Source organism: Protopterus annectens, chromosome 10.part0 (assembly GCF_019279795.1).
Source record: "Protopterus annectens isolate FY-2018-M chromosome 10.part0, PAN1.0, whole genome shotgun sequence".
NCBI lineage: Eukaryota > Metazoa > Chordata > Ceratodontiformes > Protopteridae > Protopterus > Protopterus annectens.
The window spans coordinates 1,214,686,805-1,214,704,199 of record NC_056744.1 but is presented as its reverse complement, the minus strand read 5'-3'; the positions used below and the strand labels follow the sequence as shown (position 1 = coordinate 1,214,704,199).

Here is a 17,395-nt window from a genome sequence, read left to right as displayed (position 1 = left end):
GGCTAAGGAGTTTAGTAATTTTCATTGCCCCTTCTTGGCCTTGTCTGATATGGTTCCCCTTTTTCTGGTCTTATCTGAAATATCCTCCATGGATTCTGAAGCCCAGATAGAACCTCCTATCTCACCTGTCAGAGAATCACCATTTCAGTCTACTCAACCTGACCACATGGTATCTCCGATTCTGGTAATGTACAAAGGTCCAGGTTAGCGTCTCCTGTTTAAGACATAGTTTAGCTTTCCAGAAAGCTTCTACTAAAAAGTGTACAGAATCAAATGGAAAAGATTTGCCATTGGGTTTCCAAACAGAATATTGATCTTTTCTCAGCCCCGATTTCCGCCATCCTTCTTTTTCTTGCTTCTCTCTTCAAGGAAGGGGCTAGTTTTCCACTATAAAACTTCAGCTGGCAGCCATATCCAATTTTCATGCCGGAAATATTTCTAGCTCCATTTCTGTGTCTAGATTATGTAAGGCATTTACAAACAGGATTTTTCTGCTTAGAACCCTGATAAAAGATCCTTCTCCGCTGTGGGATCTCACTGTTATTCTTCAAGGCTTAACTCAGAAGTCCTTTGAACAAGCTAATGATTGTGAAAAGAAATTCCTTTCTTTGAAAACCAACCTTTTGGTAGCCATCACGTCAGCAAAAAGAGTTTCCAGACTTCAGGCCTTATCATCTGAACTGCTTTACATTATTTTTCATAAAGGTAGAGTATCCCTCTGTACCAATCCACCCGTTTATTCCTAAAGTAGCCACAGAGACTATTATTAACTTGTTTATACAATTGCCAGTCTTCTTTCCAAATTTTTCTAACAATGGCAAATATGTTTTGCATTTGCTTGATGTTCATAGACAACTACGATTCTACCTTCATAGCTTCATAGGTTCATAGGTAGGTACTAGGCTATTGGCCCTAGGGTCTATACAAGCCTTGCCAAAAAGGTACCCTGGCTTTCGCCACTCAAGAAAATTATTTTCCTGTGCCCCTGTCAAGCAGAACCACAGAAGTGATTCCCGGGGTGAATTTCCTATTACCCATCCAATCATCAAGATTTTTCTTGAAGAGTGCTAATGAGGAGCTCTGTTTGACATAGATAGGTAGTCTGTTCCAGAGTATGGGAAGTCTCTGGGACAGGAATCTATCCCTCCAGCATGTTCTGTTTATTGTGGTGACAAGGTTTAGGTCCCTAGAGCGTGTAGCTCTGAGGGATTGGGATTTCTTTAAGTGGAGCATGTCCAACAGCTCTGGGTTTGACATAGCTATGTATGTCAGGCAGAGATCGCCTCTGAGTAGGCGATATGCGACGGAGTAAAGCTGGAGTTTTTTGAGATGGTCTGCGTAAGGCATCTGTTTGAGGCCAGTAATCCTGTTTGTGAGTTTTTTTTGCGGCCTTTCCAGTTGTTGTAGATGTCTTGTGAGGTACATACCAAAAGGGGCGTTGTACTCTATAATGGGTCTAATGAGTGATGAGTAGAGGGGAACAATGACCACTTTTTTTCTGGATGAGAAACCTTTTGTGATGAGGTGTGCCACGTAGAAGGATTTCCTGACCACTATGGCAATGTGATTATCAAAGGAGAGACTACTCTTCACCTGTGTCCCAAGGTCTCTTATCACATTTTTGGCGTTAAGTAGACTACCAGCTATGTGGTAGTTCATGGGTACAGAGTTTTTACCAAAAGGGATTACAATACACTTTTTGGCATTGAGCTTCAGGTCATGGCGTTTACACCAGGCATCTGTCTCAGTGAGGCCCTTTTGTAGTATGTCCACATTGTTAGGAGTTTCGATTATAGCTCCTAGTTTGCAGTCATCTGCAAACTTTGTTAGCCAAAGACCTTCTGTGTTAGCCTGTATGTCAGAGAGTTAGATTCCAAACAGGAGAGGACCCAGGACTGAACCCTCTGGTACTCCACTTGTCACTGGTCTGAAGTCGGATTTGGAGTCTGCTACTTTCACAGTGTGGGTGCTGTCCATGAGCCAGTTGGCAACCCATCTTGTGATATAGGGATTTATACCTAGTTTAGTGAGCTTATCTATAATTCCAGAGTGGGGGATGGTGTCGAAAGCCTTGGCAAGATCTAGATAAGCTGTGTGAACCACCTTACCCTCATCTATGGCTTTGGTGACTGCTTCAAAGAAGTCAATCAGGTTTAGGAGACATGATCTTCCTTTTACAAATCCGAACTGGGTAGGGTCCAGAGTTTGGAGATTACCAATGTCTTTGTTTATGAGTTCCATGATGATATGTTCCATGGCCTTGCAGACCAGGCTCTTCAGGGTAATGGGGCGGTAGTTCTCAGGGTCCGTCATGGCTCCCCCTTTGTGGAGTGGGATAACTGTCACGGTGCGCCATTCAATGGGCACAAAGCCTGAGGTGAGGCTATGACTGTACATGGTACGTAGGTAGGGTGCCAGTTCATTCTGTAGTTCATGTAGAATGCAGCCTGGGATATTGTCAGATCCCATGGATGCTGTGTTCTTGGCTTTGGAGAGTGTGTTTTTTTACCTGTGCAGCCGTGATTACAGACACTTTGCATTCTTCCGGTATAGTGATTGGCCCTCTAGGGGATGAGAGGGGGGTAAAGTTAGCACTGAACCTATCTGCCAGGATGTTGGCAATATCAGTTGGTTCTGTATATTTAGTGCCATTGTGCTGTAACTCAGAGCAGATCTGAGTGTTGCCATTGAGATTCTTGACATAGCTATATAATGCTTTGTGGTTGTCTTTAGAGTCAGTGGCAATTTTGTTTTCGTAACTAGCTTTGGAGGATTTTATGAGGGATCTCAGCTTCTTACTGAGGTTGACCAGAGAGTTCCTCCAGTCATGGGATTTTACTCTTTTTTTGCAACAGTTTCTTTGTTCTGTTGTAGAGTTTGTTTATGGCAGAGGACCAGCAGATTGGCTTCCTTTTTTGGAGAATAGCATCTTGGTTCTATTAGGGATAGCATGATCCATGCACTTGTGTAAGTGCTTATAAAGTGCATTTGTGTAGGATTCAGCAGTCGTACTTCTATTGTCCGTCTGAATGGTTGTCATGAAGTTTGCCACTTCTATCTTAAGAAGTGTGAAGTTGGCTTTGGAGAAGTTTTTTATGGTGGTTTCCCTAATTGAGGGTGGGGGCGGGATGTGGATGTCTAGGGTGATTAGCTTGTGGTCGGATCTGACCAACTAGGAATTGACCTCCGGTATGGAACACCGGTTGCCCATGTTGGTAATGACCAGGTCTAGGATATTGCTGCCCCTGGTGGGGGTGTGAATAAGTTGATCCAAGGCGCTGGAATTTATGAATTCCAGAAAACGTTGAGCAAAAGAGTTGGTACATGAGTAGTTTTCTCAGTTTATGGTGGGGTAGTTGAAATCGCCCATTATTAAGGTGTTAGGTTGTACCCTAATACTTTCCAGTGTATCAAGAAATGAGGAGTGGGAATCCTGGGGCATGGTGGGGGGGGTGTCTGTAGAAAGCTACAATTTGGATTGCGGTTTTGCTCAGAGTTAGTTGCACTTGGATAATCTCAGATGCATTATGCTGTGCAACTAGCCTGGAGGTGTGGATATTCTTAATGAATATGGACACGTCTCCACCTTTAGTGCTTCATTCTGGGTTAGGTGGCCGAAAGGTGTGGTATGAATTATAGCCTGGTAATGCAGGGGTGCTCTCTGGAGCTTTGAACCAGGTCTCTGTCACTGCACAGATGTCGATGTTCTCCATTTTAAAGAGTGCCTCAAGTGAGTGCATTTTGAGGTTTAGTCTTCTAGCATTGAGTAGCATTACCCTCAGATTTTGCTTGCATGTACCTGTTACGGTGGTGAATTTGTCATTTGAACCTTGCCTAAAAAAGGCATTATAGGGGTGGCAAGAGCCTTAGCCAGTATCCAGAATCCCAAGGGCGACAGGTGCAAGCCATCTCTGTTAAAGCATCGTGGTCTGTCGATCATGTCATCCCAGGCAGCCAAATACTGGACCCCCTTAGAATGACACCAGAAGCTTAGCCAATTGTTGAAGTCCTTGTACTGTGGCATCATTCTGGGTGATGGGAGGATGCTACTCAGGGCTAGGGTCATACCTGCCTGGGCTACAAGATCGGAGATCTCCTCCGTGTCTCTTTTCATGTAGTCCAGGGAGGTACGTCTCAGGTCCTTAGGATGAATTTTCCTTTTCTCAGACAATAGCCAGGACGAATGAGACATTTGCGTCTGTTAGAAATGATGATTTTCTTACTTTAGTTAAGAAATTCCTACAGGCTATTAATTCTGGTGCTCAGAAATCCTTACCTGAAAAATATGTCAGAGGACTCTGACATACACAGGGGCAAGCTTAATCTTCTGCAGATTCCCAAGCCCATATCTCTAGTTTAGAGGAAACTTAGACCTCATGACATCCTTTGGACGAATTTTCCTTTTCTCAGACAATAGCCAGGATGAATGAGACATTTGCATGGGAAAAATGAATGTTTCTCCTGAACTGAGGAGATATTATGATTTGTTACAGATCAGTTTGCCTTATTCCAGTCCCATACCTCGTAAAATGCCAGCCTTGCCTTGGAGGATATATTTAATTCTGCCAGTTGCAGTCTTGGTACTCTGCCTTTAGTTCTCAAAAAGGCAGGTAGGCTTGGCAAAGTTTCTCAAAGTGACAAACATTTTATTTTCCACCTCAAGTCTGACCATGCAGTCATGGAATAGAATGTTTCTGCATCTCTAATACAACATTGTAAAACAGTGGTGTTACCACTGGTATTTTAAAAAAAAAATATTTGCTTCATTTTCAAAATATCAAGATGCACATACAGAGTAGCTTGCCCATTATTTCCCATAGATCATCTGCAGCAGTTTACCAGGATGACAGCATTACAATAAAATGAGAAATGTTTCAACAATAAAGTATTTTTCCTTCTTCTTCTGAGTGAATGTACACTGCCCAGTAAATCCTTTGCTATTAGGAAGAGTTGTTTGAAAATAAACAGGCACAAAGCATACTCAGCGAGTTAAGCCTACCTCCTGACATAGCACAAGGAGCTTCAAAGTTACAGATACTGAAACTGTAAGGCAGACATCACACCAACCAGACATCCTTGTTATAGGTGACAGATGTGCCTCTTACCAGGCTGAGCAAAGATAGAATGATGGTTAATTGCTTGTCTGGTACCAGGATCCATCGGATAACATATGCACTCAAGTCGTTGAATGTCATAGTTCATGCCAGTGTCAGTGACTTGAGGTGTACCTCCTTGAACTATATGAAAAGAGCCATGATGGAGCTCTCAGACTACGTGTCCAAGGCAGGTATGAGCCTAGCACTGAGTCTCCAAAGATGTTGCTACAATATTAGCAAAAAGTAATTGACTTCAATAATTGATGTAGTTTTTGCTGTCATTTAGACGGGACCCAATGTTTGTCAACCTGAGAGGATATGATTGACAGACCAAGTTGCTTCACTGGGGATGGCCTGCATCTGTCCACTCTAGGAACTTGATTATTGGCAAAGACATTGTCCACCCCTGTAGTGCCTTTTTTAGGTACTTGTTTCTTATGGAGATAATTTGGAGTGTCTCCTTAAGTGAGCAGAATCCTCCTTTTTGAGGAAGTTATATAACTGATTGATTGCAATGAAGGAAGCAGTTCTGAGAAGTCCATTAGTTTGTAGGATGAAAGCGCTTAACTGATGTGTTTAAATGGAGTTGTATTATTCTTATTGTTTTTTTTTTTTTTTTTTTACTTGTGCCTTGTAAAAAAATTTTTTTTTACTTGGGACTGAATATTTTTCATTTATCAGTGAGGTTTGAGCTGGATGGTACCAAGTGTTCTTTTTTTGTACAGATTTTCTTATTTGATTTCTTTTTGCCGACTTGCTAAATCTATCATCATAATGAAACAAGAAGAGGAAAGTATGAAAGTGTTAGTGATCAATGCTTGGAGCATAAACAAGAAACTCAACTCCACACAAGCCATTCTCACACTGGAGGACACTGTAATCTGTGTAGTTACTGAGACATGGTTTAAAACAGTGGAGAGCACTTCTGCTGTGCAGAGCTATAATGCCTTTAGACCAGCTACTGCATAGGAGGGGATAAAAGTTGGAGGTGTCTCCATCTATATCCAGGACAGACTCACTTGAAGGCTGGTTAAGCAGCGTGATGCACTAGAGATTCTTAATGTCCAAATAACCATCAGAAAAGTCCCATATCATATATTAATTAGCCAGTTATAGAACTCCCTCTATTTGTCAAGAAATTCACAACACCTATCTGCAGGAACTAGAATCAGTCAGTATTAAACCCAGTGCCATTTTCTAGGTGATCTAAACTATCAGCTACATTTATTATTATTATTATTTATTTATTTACATTTGTTAACTGGGAAAATCCAGCTGGACACAGGTCCTTTTTCAGTGGAGGCCCGGGGAGAAAAGCTCCACAATAAAAACAATTAAAAACAATTAATTACAAGTTACAAGAAGTGTAGGTAGGTTTTGTTTAACAATAGTAGTAAACAGTTATAGTTCAAAATGAAATTAAGTATTTAGTTAAATGGTACAACACTTTTATCATTGGTGCCATAAAGACTATTAAGTATTTTAATAGCTGAGCTAGCAGCTATTACCCTTGAATAACAGTGGCTAAGATTACAGCTGAGATATAGGTTTACAAGCAATGTATTTGGCTGCAATCCGAGGTAGTTAGAGGGGTGGAAGAAAGGGATTAGAGAGGTTGGGGTAGAGATGTTAGAGAGGTTTGATACAGGGGCATGTCCAGTGCTCTTTTAGATGAGATTTTAGAGCAGCTTTGAAGTTAGTGTGTGATGACACAGATGTTATAGTGTGAGGAAGGGAATTCCATAATTTTGCTATGGAGTAGGAGAAGAGAGCTTCTCCAATAGAGTTCCTGGTTTTAGTTACCTGTAATTGATTTTTGTTGCTGGAGCGTAGTGGTCTGGTGGTATGATAGGGTTGGAGTAGATTTTGGAGGGAGGGAACTTTTAGAGGATGATTTAGTAGTTTGTGGGTGAGTTAGAGGTGGTACCATTGAAGGAGGTGAGGGAGTTCTAGCCAGCTTAGTTCAGTAAGTGAGGTGCAGTGATGGCTATAGTAGTTTGCACAAGTGGCAAACCTTGCTATTTTGTTGTAGCAAGCTTCGAGTTTACCAAACTCACTTTGCCTTAGTTTGGTAAATATTGGAGAGGCGTAGAGTAGGGTGGAGATAAGGTGGCTATTTGCAACTGAGATTTTGGCTGTTTTGGTAAGGAATTGCTTATTTCTGTATAAAGCTCCTAGCTTTTTGTGTACTTTTTTATGGTTAATGAGATGTGGATGTCAAACTTGAGGTTATTGTCAATTTCAGCTCCAAGTAGTTTGGTGTGGTCTGTTGGGGGGGATAATGATGTTGTCATTGGCTTTAATATTAAATTGGTGGGTGTTTAGATTGTGTTTGGTGGGGTGGAAGATGAGGAGGTCTGTTTTGTTTGGGTTAAGTATTAATTGTGCATCTGAAAACCAAGTTTCAACTGAGGAAAAGGCTTCCTGTGTGGTCTTTTGAAGTTCAGGTAGGGAGTGGGCTGAGCAGATGATGGTGGAATTATCTGCGTACTGTATGAGAATGGCTTGTTTGGTAGCAGAGGCTAGATTATTAGTGAATATGGAGAAGAGTAAGGGTCCAAGGATGGATCCTTGGGGAACACTTATTGAGACAGGGAGTTGGGTGGATAACTCATTATGCCAAACAACGGATTGATGGTGGTCAGTCAGGTAGCTCTGGAACCAGTTTGTGACAAATTGAGAGAAGGTTAGAGTATTGAGGACAGTGATGAGTTGTTTATGAGAGACCATGTTGAATGCTTTAGATAGGTCTAGGAAAGTTGCAGAGCTGAAATAACCATTGTTTTTATGTTGAAGGATTGTATTAGTGAAAGCAAGTAATGCAGTGGTTGTGCTGTGGTATGGTCGGAAACCATGTTGTGTGTTAGATATGCATATCAGCTATAGACTGGGAAACCTACACCATCACTAGTGCACAAGCATAGAGATTCCTGGAATTTGTCAATATGAATGCCCTGGAACAATTAGTCAGAGTACCCATGGGGGGGGGGCATCTTGGTTCTTATCCTTACTAATATGGGAGCATCTTGCACCATTACTTGAGTATCTTCATCATTTGTTAGGTCTGACCATAAGGCAGATCTTGTTCGAAATAAAATTGAAATCAGAGATCCTTTCCAGCCAAGATACCTGTAGAAATTTCTTTAAGACAAACTACCTACTCCTAAGTGATAAATTGGGAAGCTTCAATCATCATAATCTTCATCATCTCCCTTTTTCTATTTTCTTCATGATATTGGGGGTGTCATGTCAACTATCACTGTCTTTCTCTATTCAGTGACACTACCCTACATTCTTTAACACTCATGTCTGACTGTCACAGGTCTTATCTCACACAATCCATCCACTTCTTTGCTGGATGCCCTTGTTTCCTCTTGCCTTCTTCCTGTCTGTCCCAAATCTTCTTCACCAGACTGTCTGCGGCTTTTCTTCTCTTGTGCCCAAACCACCATAATCTGTTCTCTTTGACATTTTCTGCAATAGGAGCTACTTTGGCTTCTGCTTTTATGTTCTCATTTCTTTGTCTGAACCACAGTAGGCATCTCAGGCACTTTATCTCCAGCACTTGTAACTTTCTCAACTGCTTTGCTTTTCCTGCCCAGGTTTCTTGTACTATACATTAGTATTGGTCACACCACTGTTTTGTGCCCCTTACTTTTCAGCGTCTTTGTCATTCTTCTGTTCTACACTACACCTGATACTCTGTGCCAGATGTTTGCAGGTCGTATGATTCTAGCTTTGACCTATTCATTCAGACCTCCCTAAACCTCAGTCACCCCTCTCATATACTTGAAGCCATTAACCTGTTCCACTATTTTCCCTTCTATCTCAATTCTCCGTTTTGTCTGATTTCTCCCATTTGGTGTCATTCCAACTCTGTACTACCCACATTTGTGAACGTCACCTTTGTTGAGAACACACTGGCACTAGTATGCTTATTCTCCAATCATCTGGGTTATGCCCTTTTCTCCTCACTGTTATGAGTACCATCAGGAGTTATTTCTCCCCTGTCTTACCCAACATCTTTATCATATCTGCTGTGACCTTATCTGAGCCTGCTCCTTTCCCTGACTTCATTTTCCTTAGTGTTCTTACTTCTATATTGAGCTCTTCCTCTTCTCTCATTGTAGACTATGTCTGGGTCAGTATAGTTTCTGTAGGGTTTTCTTCATTCAGAAGCTGCTGAAAGTACGATTGAAAAAGCTAAAACTGTTCTCTGTTGCATACCGCCTTCTCAGAGGCGATCTCTGTCTAACGTACAGAGCCATGTCCAACCCAGAATTGTTGAACATGCTCCATCTTAGCAAAACCAAATCTACTCGAGCTACACGCTCTAGGGATATAAACCTCAACACAACAAGGAATAGAACATGCTGGAGGGATAGATTCCCTTCGCAGAGACTTCCCTTACTATGGAATAGGGTCCCGAACTACATAAGACAGAGCCCCTCACTATCACTCTTCAAGAGGAACCTTGATGAGTGGATGGGTAACAGAAAGTTCACACCGGGGATCACACCAACAGCACTACTAGATAGGGGCCAAGGGTACTAGCTGCTAGTACAAGGGTCTAGGGAACTACTAAAGGGGAGGTGAATACCGCACAACGTGGCTGGGCTAATATATGCCTTTGGGCAGATAGCCCAGTACCAACCTATGAACCTATAAAGTACTCCTTCGATCTTCCTTTGATGTTCTATGGACTGGTGTGCAGGTTGCTCTGGCACCTTTTATGAAGGGTGTCTTAATATCTTTATCTTTCTGTCTTTGCTTCGCAACCTGATACATTTTCTTTATGCCATCTACTGAGTCACTTTCCAGAAACTGGTAGAGTGCCTCTGATGCCCTTTTCTTTGCTATTGCAACTCCTTTCTTAGTCTCTTTTTTGACAACCAGTATTTCTTCCTAACCTGATCCATCTTTTGCATCTCCCACTTTTCCACGCACTCCTTCCTTTTGATGACTTCCTGGACTTCTACATTCCACCACCAGCTTTCCTTGTGTCTCTTATTTTCATTTCTGGCTCATCCACATATCTGTTCTGTAGTGTATTAAGGCACTGATATTCTTCTTTATTTTCACCTATTTCCTTCTGTTCGTGAGGTGTTAGATCCCTGAATAATTCCTTGAACTGTTCTGCTTTCTCTCCAGTCAACTTTCAGGTCTTCAGCCTGGTCCCTGTTGACCGTGGATCCTTCTCTGACCACCTGCTTGTAGCTGATTTTGCCAACCAGTTGTTTTTGCTGTTTGCCAACTGTTTCACTGTGGATGACTTTGAAATTCTACCACACTGCCTTTTCTTTACTAGGGCGAAGTCTACCTGAGTTTCATGTTTGTTACTGTTGTACATGATTGTGTGAATGTCTCACTTGCTGAACCACATCATGGCCAGTATCTAGCCATTTGCCAGAATGAAATGTAGAAAGGGCTCTCCTTTATTCCTGTTGCCACACTAATGTGGATCTAGGCAGTCCTCTTATTCATTTCTGTCTGTCCTTATATGTGCATTCATGTCCTCCATTATCAGCACCAGTTCATGTTGTCCTGCATTATCTAGTAAGTCCTGCAACTGCTACATGAATGCACCCTTTTCCTCACTATCACAACCTAGGGTATAGGCTAAGATTATGAATACTGCCCTATCCCTGCATTGCAGTCTGATTGCCATGAATCTGCCACCAATTCTGATGACATCCCTCACTGTCTTCCAAAGCGTCTCCTTCACCACAATACCCACAATATTTTTAGCCTGTCCTCCTCCTGAGTAGTAGACTGTGGATTCCAAGTCATGTAGCTTTGCTGTACTGCCCTTCCATCTTGTCTCTTAGATACAAAGGATGTCCAGCTTCCTCCTTACCATCATGTCATCCACTTCCAAGCTTCATCCTGTCAGTGAACCTACACTGAGTGCAGCAATTCTTAGTTTGTTTGACTAGTTTTACTTCCAGCTTTTGCACAACAGAGCTATCTTTTGCTCAACAGAGCTATCCTAGGTAACCCAAGCAGGACAACTGGACACTAGCTGACCAGTACCTTATTGACTCAGGGCTGCTGGGCTTCATGGTGGTCACGCACTGGCTGATAGGTGCAGATACATCCCTCCCACCTTTAGCATTGGTCCTTGGCAGCATTGGTTTGAATAGGCCAGGTCCTCAACCTACTCAGCACTAGGAAAATACCCAAGCCATTTTTGGCAACATTAGTCAACAAAACTGAATCACCTAGAGCCATATTTTTACACGGTTGAGTGGCTAGCCCCTCCATGCCATGGTATGCAGTCTGTGATCAGTGTTCTATCTTAAGGATACTGAGCCCCATAGTAGATGCCCAATTTGGTTGGTCTATACAACTCTTCCCCCTCTAGAGCACCATCTAGAGTCTCTGTTGCTGTTTCTCACAACTCCATTCTTGGGTGAGTTTGAGGTAGAAACATTCAGCATGCTTTTCAGAGGTGGGAGGAACCCAGTAGAGACACAGACAGAACATGCAAACTCCAAACAAACATTGACTGAGATCAAACTTGAACCTTATAACTTGTGCATGGGAGGTGAAGACCTTCACTATTATGTTAACTGCCTGGTTTTGCTTTCGCAAGCTTCAAGTCCCCATTAAACCCAGGTAACTCCACTGAATATGCAGAAATGTACACCACTGCAGTATACCATCATGTAAACAGCTGCATAGGTGCAGCTGTACCCCATAGGTACAAGTGCAGGGCAAACCTCAGAAACAAACCCATACGGTGGAACCATAATATCAACAAGCTTTATAATAAAAGGAAAACAATTTTAACCAAAAGTAAGAAGAGTAAATCCCAGAATGTTAGAGCCCTTGTCACTGAAATAAACAACTCAGTAGCGTAGTAAAATCCTCCAAAGCCATGTTTGAGGCTAAACTACCCAAGCCAAAAAAAAAAAATCACAAGACATTTTTAGTCATGTTTGTAATTTCAGAAGCAAAATGCAGCAATACACTGTGCTGATTGTGAACAATATTATGTGCACTGAGGCTGAAGATATAACAAACCTACTGGCTGATATAAATTTAGCTATAACTTTACCCCTCTCTCCCCTCTGTTTATCCCTCAAGATACTGAAACTGGCTCGTCTCCATGTAACACACAAAACCAAATCCTAAAAGTGCTATCAAAAGCTAAAAAGCCTGCATTAATGGGTCTTGACAGTATCCATGGGCGCATCTTAAATAGGATGAAGTTTGATTTTGCCACACCTCTAGCAACACTGTTCAGTCTCTGCCTTCATATGTGTTTTGTACCAAGCAAATGGAGAACAGCTACTGCCATTTCCTTGCATAAGGGCAAAGCAGTTACAGACCCATAAGTCTGCCCAGCCTAATATGCAAAGTCATGGAAAGACTTGCCATGAAGCTAATCAGTCTGGACATAGGTAACCTCCATAGACTGGACCATTCTCAGTTTGGATTCGTGAACGGCAAGCCATACTCATCCTGGTGGATTTTTTTCAAAAGGTCACCAAAGCAATGGATGAAGGCAAAATGGTACACAATGCATACCTAAAGCTGGCTAAAGCTTTTTACACAATTCCCCACTCAGGCATATTATAAAAGTTAAGTAAACTGAGAATGAACCCCTTTGTCACCTGCTGGGTTGCCAGTTGACTCACAGATAGGATGCTGGAAATCAATATAGGTACCTCCAGAAAGGGACCAGTCACCAGTGGAGTTCACTCGGGTTCTGTGCTGGGATGTGTCCTGTTTGGCATCTACTTTTCTAAAATAAAAGCCAGTACCAAAGGGCTATGGCTGACTAAGTTTGAAAATAACTGCACACTAGGAGCAGTCATTGAATTCCCAAATGGCTTGGCCATCCTGCAGGAAGGTTTGTTCCAAATAAATAACTGGTGGCAGAATCACAGACTTAAGCTAAATGCCAAACAATGCATTATTGTATCCTTTGGGAAGTCATCTTAGGAGACTACCATACTAACAATATACCCCTAAGAGTTGACCCATTTGTTTGGGATTTGGGAACTTATGTGGACAGTGACCCAACCTTTGATCAACACGAGTCCATTGTTGTAAGAAAGTCCTTCTATATTGCACAGCTTATAAACAAAGGGATTGTGTCTAGATCTAGTGATTCCATTGTCCCCCTTTACTAAGCCCTAATTAAGTCAGTCATTGAATATAATGCCGCCTTTGGCATTAATTTGTCCAGACACATGCAACAACTGGAACGCCCACAGAGTTACCTTACAAAAAGGATACAAGCCCTAAACAACATGTCCTACATGGACTGACTAAAAGCTCTGTCACTATACTATGTATCCTATAGACTGGTAAGAGACCTGTGCATGGCATACAAGGCATTCTCTGACCCAGTACTGATGGATTTACTGAACATCAGCAAGTCAGATTACATAAAAAGTACTTGTTTGAGAGATCTAAACCTGTTCTTCAACATAAACAGAATGGTTTGGATTGACTGGTACATCTTGTGGAGAATACTGCTGCTCTGGAACAGACTTCCCATACACATAAAACAAAGGTCATCCCTGTCCATATTCAAGTGCAGCTTGGATGCATGGATGGGAAATAGAAAATTTACCCCATGACTGTCCTCTGTACTACTAATGGAGAGAGGCAGCTCCTAAATTATTTATACCATGCAAAGGATCCTTTCAAATTATCTGTGGTATGATCCCAGTTAATCTTATTGGGGTAATATGTAATTATTGACCTTGGGATGGGTAAGGCCAATCTCTAACCAAATGGGATAGTTAATTCGAGCACAAAAAAGAAAAGTGGATAGGCTTAAAATGGCCCACAAGGGCATCCAGCCTAGTACTTACCTATGAACCTTTGATAAGGAGAGATGCCTGATGTCAGTGCTTTATTAGGCAATAGCCTCTCTGTCTCAAAGAAACAGCTTTGATTGGAAGTCAGAAGGTTCCCGTTTTTTGAATAAGGAAGACCGCTGTTTATTTAGCAGTTTACTGGCATTATATCAAATAACTCCTATGTACTTTGTATAAAAGAAAAATTAAAAAGTAAACCGGTGCAAGCAATCAGGAGTTGTTACAGAAACAATCAGTAAGTAATTTCAGGAAACATGGCCTTTCCAACATTTATGTCTGGTGCACCTATATCCAAATAAACTTCATCCTTACATTCTTCACAATTCTCTAAATTTAAATGCAAAACTTTTGAATCTACTTTTTTGTTTACAGTATTGTTTGTACTATAAATAGATACATAGCAACAAGCACTACAGAAAGTTATCACTAAAAATAAAAAATGTTCTGAACATCTTTTTATATAACTCTTTAAAATAACCTTTACTAATGACGTGCTCTGTCTGTTTAATCTCATTTATGTGCTGCAATACACAGATTAATGAAGGATGTGTTGGGGGCTATCAGCTTTCTTTGTCATTTAACATGCAACATAGAGTTTCTATGGTTCTCGTTTGTTATATGTAACCTTTCTTATTTCATGGTTATTGCTAAGATTACTGTCAAAACCTGCCCTGCATATATAGCTTAAAAAACATTTTAAACAATTCTCTTGTTCTTAATTCCTTGATGAGACAAGTGTGAATGTCCTAACTAGGATCATCTATCTCATGGCCAACACAGCTAGGTACTACTTCATACTCTATAATCCTGTCATAGCAGCTAGCATAGCAAGACTAGCATGATGCATTATATATTTACAGTATGGAATTCAGAGTTTTGGGAGAGGTGTAACTGGCACAATCAGAAGATGGTTGTGTTGTAATAACATCATGTACTGTCTTCCACTGCAACATTTTAGCCTCTCTGCACTTCTGTTCTGCCGCCTTTCATGTGTGATTTTACCATATAAGTTTGATCAAGTAAAAAATGATGGCATTGTGAAATGTTTCTTTTCTACTGGACTCAGTTTTAGTACCATAAGTATACAGTCATTTTGGGGGTTTCCTTATTCATTAATGTACCCCTTTGGAATTCTATTTGACCAATGGGTGGACGGGTGCTGTTTTCAAAACCCATTTTTTAAAGTTATTCATTATCTTCTTCTCCTCAAATGTAGTGGCAGACAGTGAAACTGCTGATGGCAGCCTCAGACTGACTTTTTAATGTCCACAGATATGATGACAAATTATATGATTGTCAGAGTTATCATCTACAGTGGCTGCAGTATCTGCAAAACTGGCTTTGCTATCGGAGATGCCTCTAAATGTGTGTGCCACTCCGTTGTTGGTTGCCTGAGCATAATATGTGTATATCTTTTTTTAACTCATCATTTGACTTGTATTCCTTTTCCTCATTCATGAACTGGATATCTTGGCTGGCCTACATCCCATTCTGAAATACTGTCCATTCAAATGTGTGATATGGTAATGTGATTCTGACTAACAAAAGTGAGTATAATGGCCTCATTGCATTATGCTGTTAATTATTGTCACCTTAGGTACTAATTCTTTTTGAATGTGGTAATTATGTTCTGCCTACATGGTTGCACTTATAATATTCCGGTAAAGTACTAACAGTCTTGGTTATAAAGTATTATTGCTTGATTTATTTATTTATTTCTATATAGCTATACATATTTGTGTGTGTGTGTGTGTATATATATATATATATATATATATATATATATATATACACACACATACATACGTACATTTATTTATATATATATATATATATATATATATATATATATATATATGTAGGAGTTCTGCTTGCACTTTGTCTAATTTGCCTTTGGTCGACATCTGTTTAATCTACCGCATTTGGTTGACTAAACAGATGGTTGACAGATGTGCATGATAGACAGTCCCAGGTACCAGAGTATTTGCTTTCCCTGAGAAATGTGCAGTCTCTGAGTTTTATATATATACATATATATATATATATATATTTATATATATATATATATATATTTATATATATATATATATATATATATATATATATATATTTATATATATATATATATATATATATATATACAGACATAGATATATAATTGGCAGGAGGTGAGTGAGGCATGTTAGCATGTATATAAAAAGTGTGAGTGTGTGTATTTTAAGTAATCATGGCTGTAAAATGATTATTTTGATAAAATTTATTTTTCTAAAATATATTGAAAATGTGTGTGTACGTATATAAATGTGTGTGTGTGTGTGTGTGTGTGTGTGTGTGTGTGTGTGTGTGTGTGTGTGTGTGTGTATGTATATGTGTAGACGTATTGAGCACAGGCCTTTTAGCTATGCTTTCAGCATACATTTGCTGCATGTCAGAGTTTGCAAACAGAATGTATTGGTTACTCCATCTGTAGTGTTACTAAGCTTCACATGTATGCTAACTGTGTTCTATTGCATTTTTCAGAAACTTTGAGGACTATTGATACAAATGTCCATACACTGTGACCTCTGCCCATTGCTTGTTTGGGTGCTTTGTGTAGATATGTTGACCACATGCCTTTTAGCTATGCTTCCAGCCTACACTTGCTGTATGTCAGAGTTTGCAAAGGGAATGTACTGGTGCTTTGCAGCAAAGTTATCTGTACAGTTGCCAGAGTATACAGTTATGCTGAATGTGTCCATATAATGTGACTGCTGCCCACCAATTGGTTGCTTTGTCTATGTGTGTTGACCCTAGACCTTTTAGCTATGCTTCCAGCCTACACATGCTACATTTTAGAGTTTGCAGAGGGAAGGCTTACAGTCAGGCAGTACTACTGGACTTTATATTACTGCCTAGGGAGAAACATCTGTATCCAGGCTCAGCTCCTGCTGTCTGTGGGGAGGCATCTGTGTCCAGGCTCAGCTCCTGCTGTTTGTGGGGAGGCATCTGTGTCCAGGCTCAGGTCTTGCTGTCTAGGGGGGACAGCTGTGTCCAGGCTCAGGTCTTGCTCTCCGAGGGTAGGAGTCTGTGTCTAGCCCCGGATCCTGCTTTCTGGGGGTAGGCATCTGTGTTCAGGTGCTGCTGGCTGGGGAGAGGAGTCTGTTTCCAGGCTCAGGTCTTGTTGTTTGGGGGAGGTGTCTGTGGCTAGGCTCAGATCTGCTTTCTGGGAGGAGGCATCTGTGTTCAGGCTCCTCAAATGAATATGCTATTGGGTAACACAAAAATTATGAGTCTTTTGGTTGGAAATATTCTGAATGCATGGCATATGTCAGTAATAATTTTAATAACCTGAACCAGAAGTTGATTACATGGTACTTCATGGTATCAAATAAAAGCTAGAAGTTTAAACCTCAAAATGCACTCTCTCGTGGCACTCCTAAAAATGGAGAACATCGATATCTGTGCAGTAACTGAGACCTGGTT

General features: G+C 40.8%; 1 protein-coding gene across 1 annotated transcript in view; it reads left to right on the top strand.

Annotated features, from left to right (window-relative positions):
- The window catches only part of AXDND1 (axonemal dynein light chain domain containing 1), a 2,684,234-nt gene that overhangs the window by 71,210 nt on the left and 2,595,629 nt on the right, over positions 1-17,395 (top strand). The window lies entirely within an intron of this gene.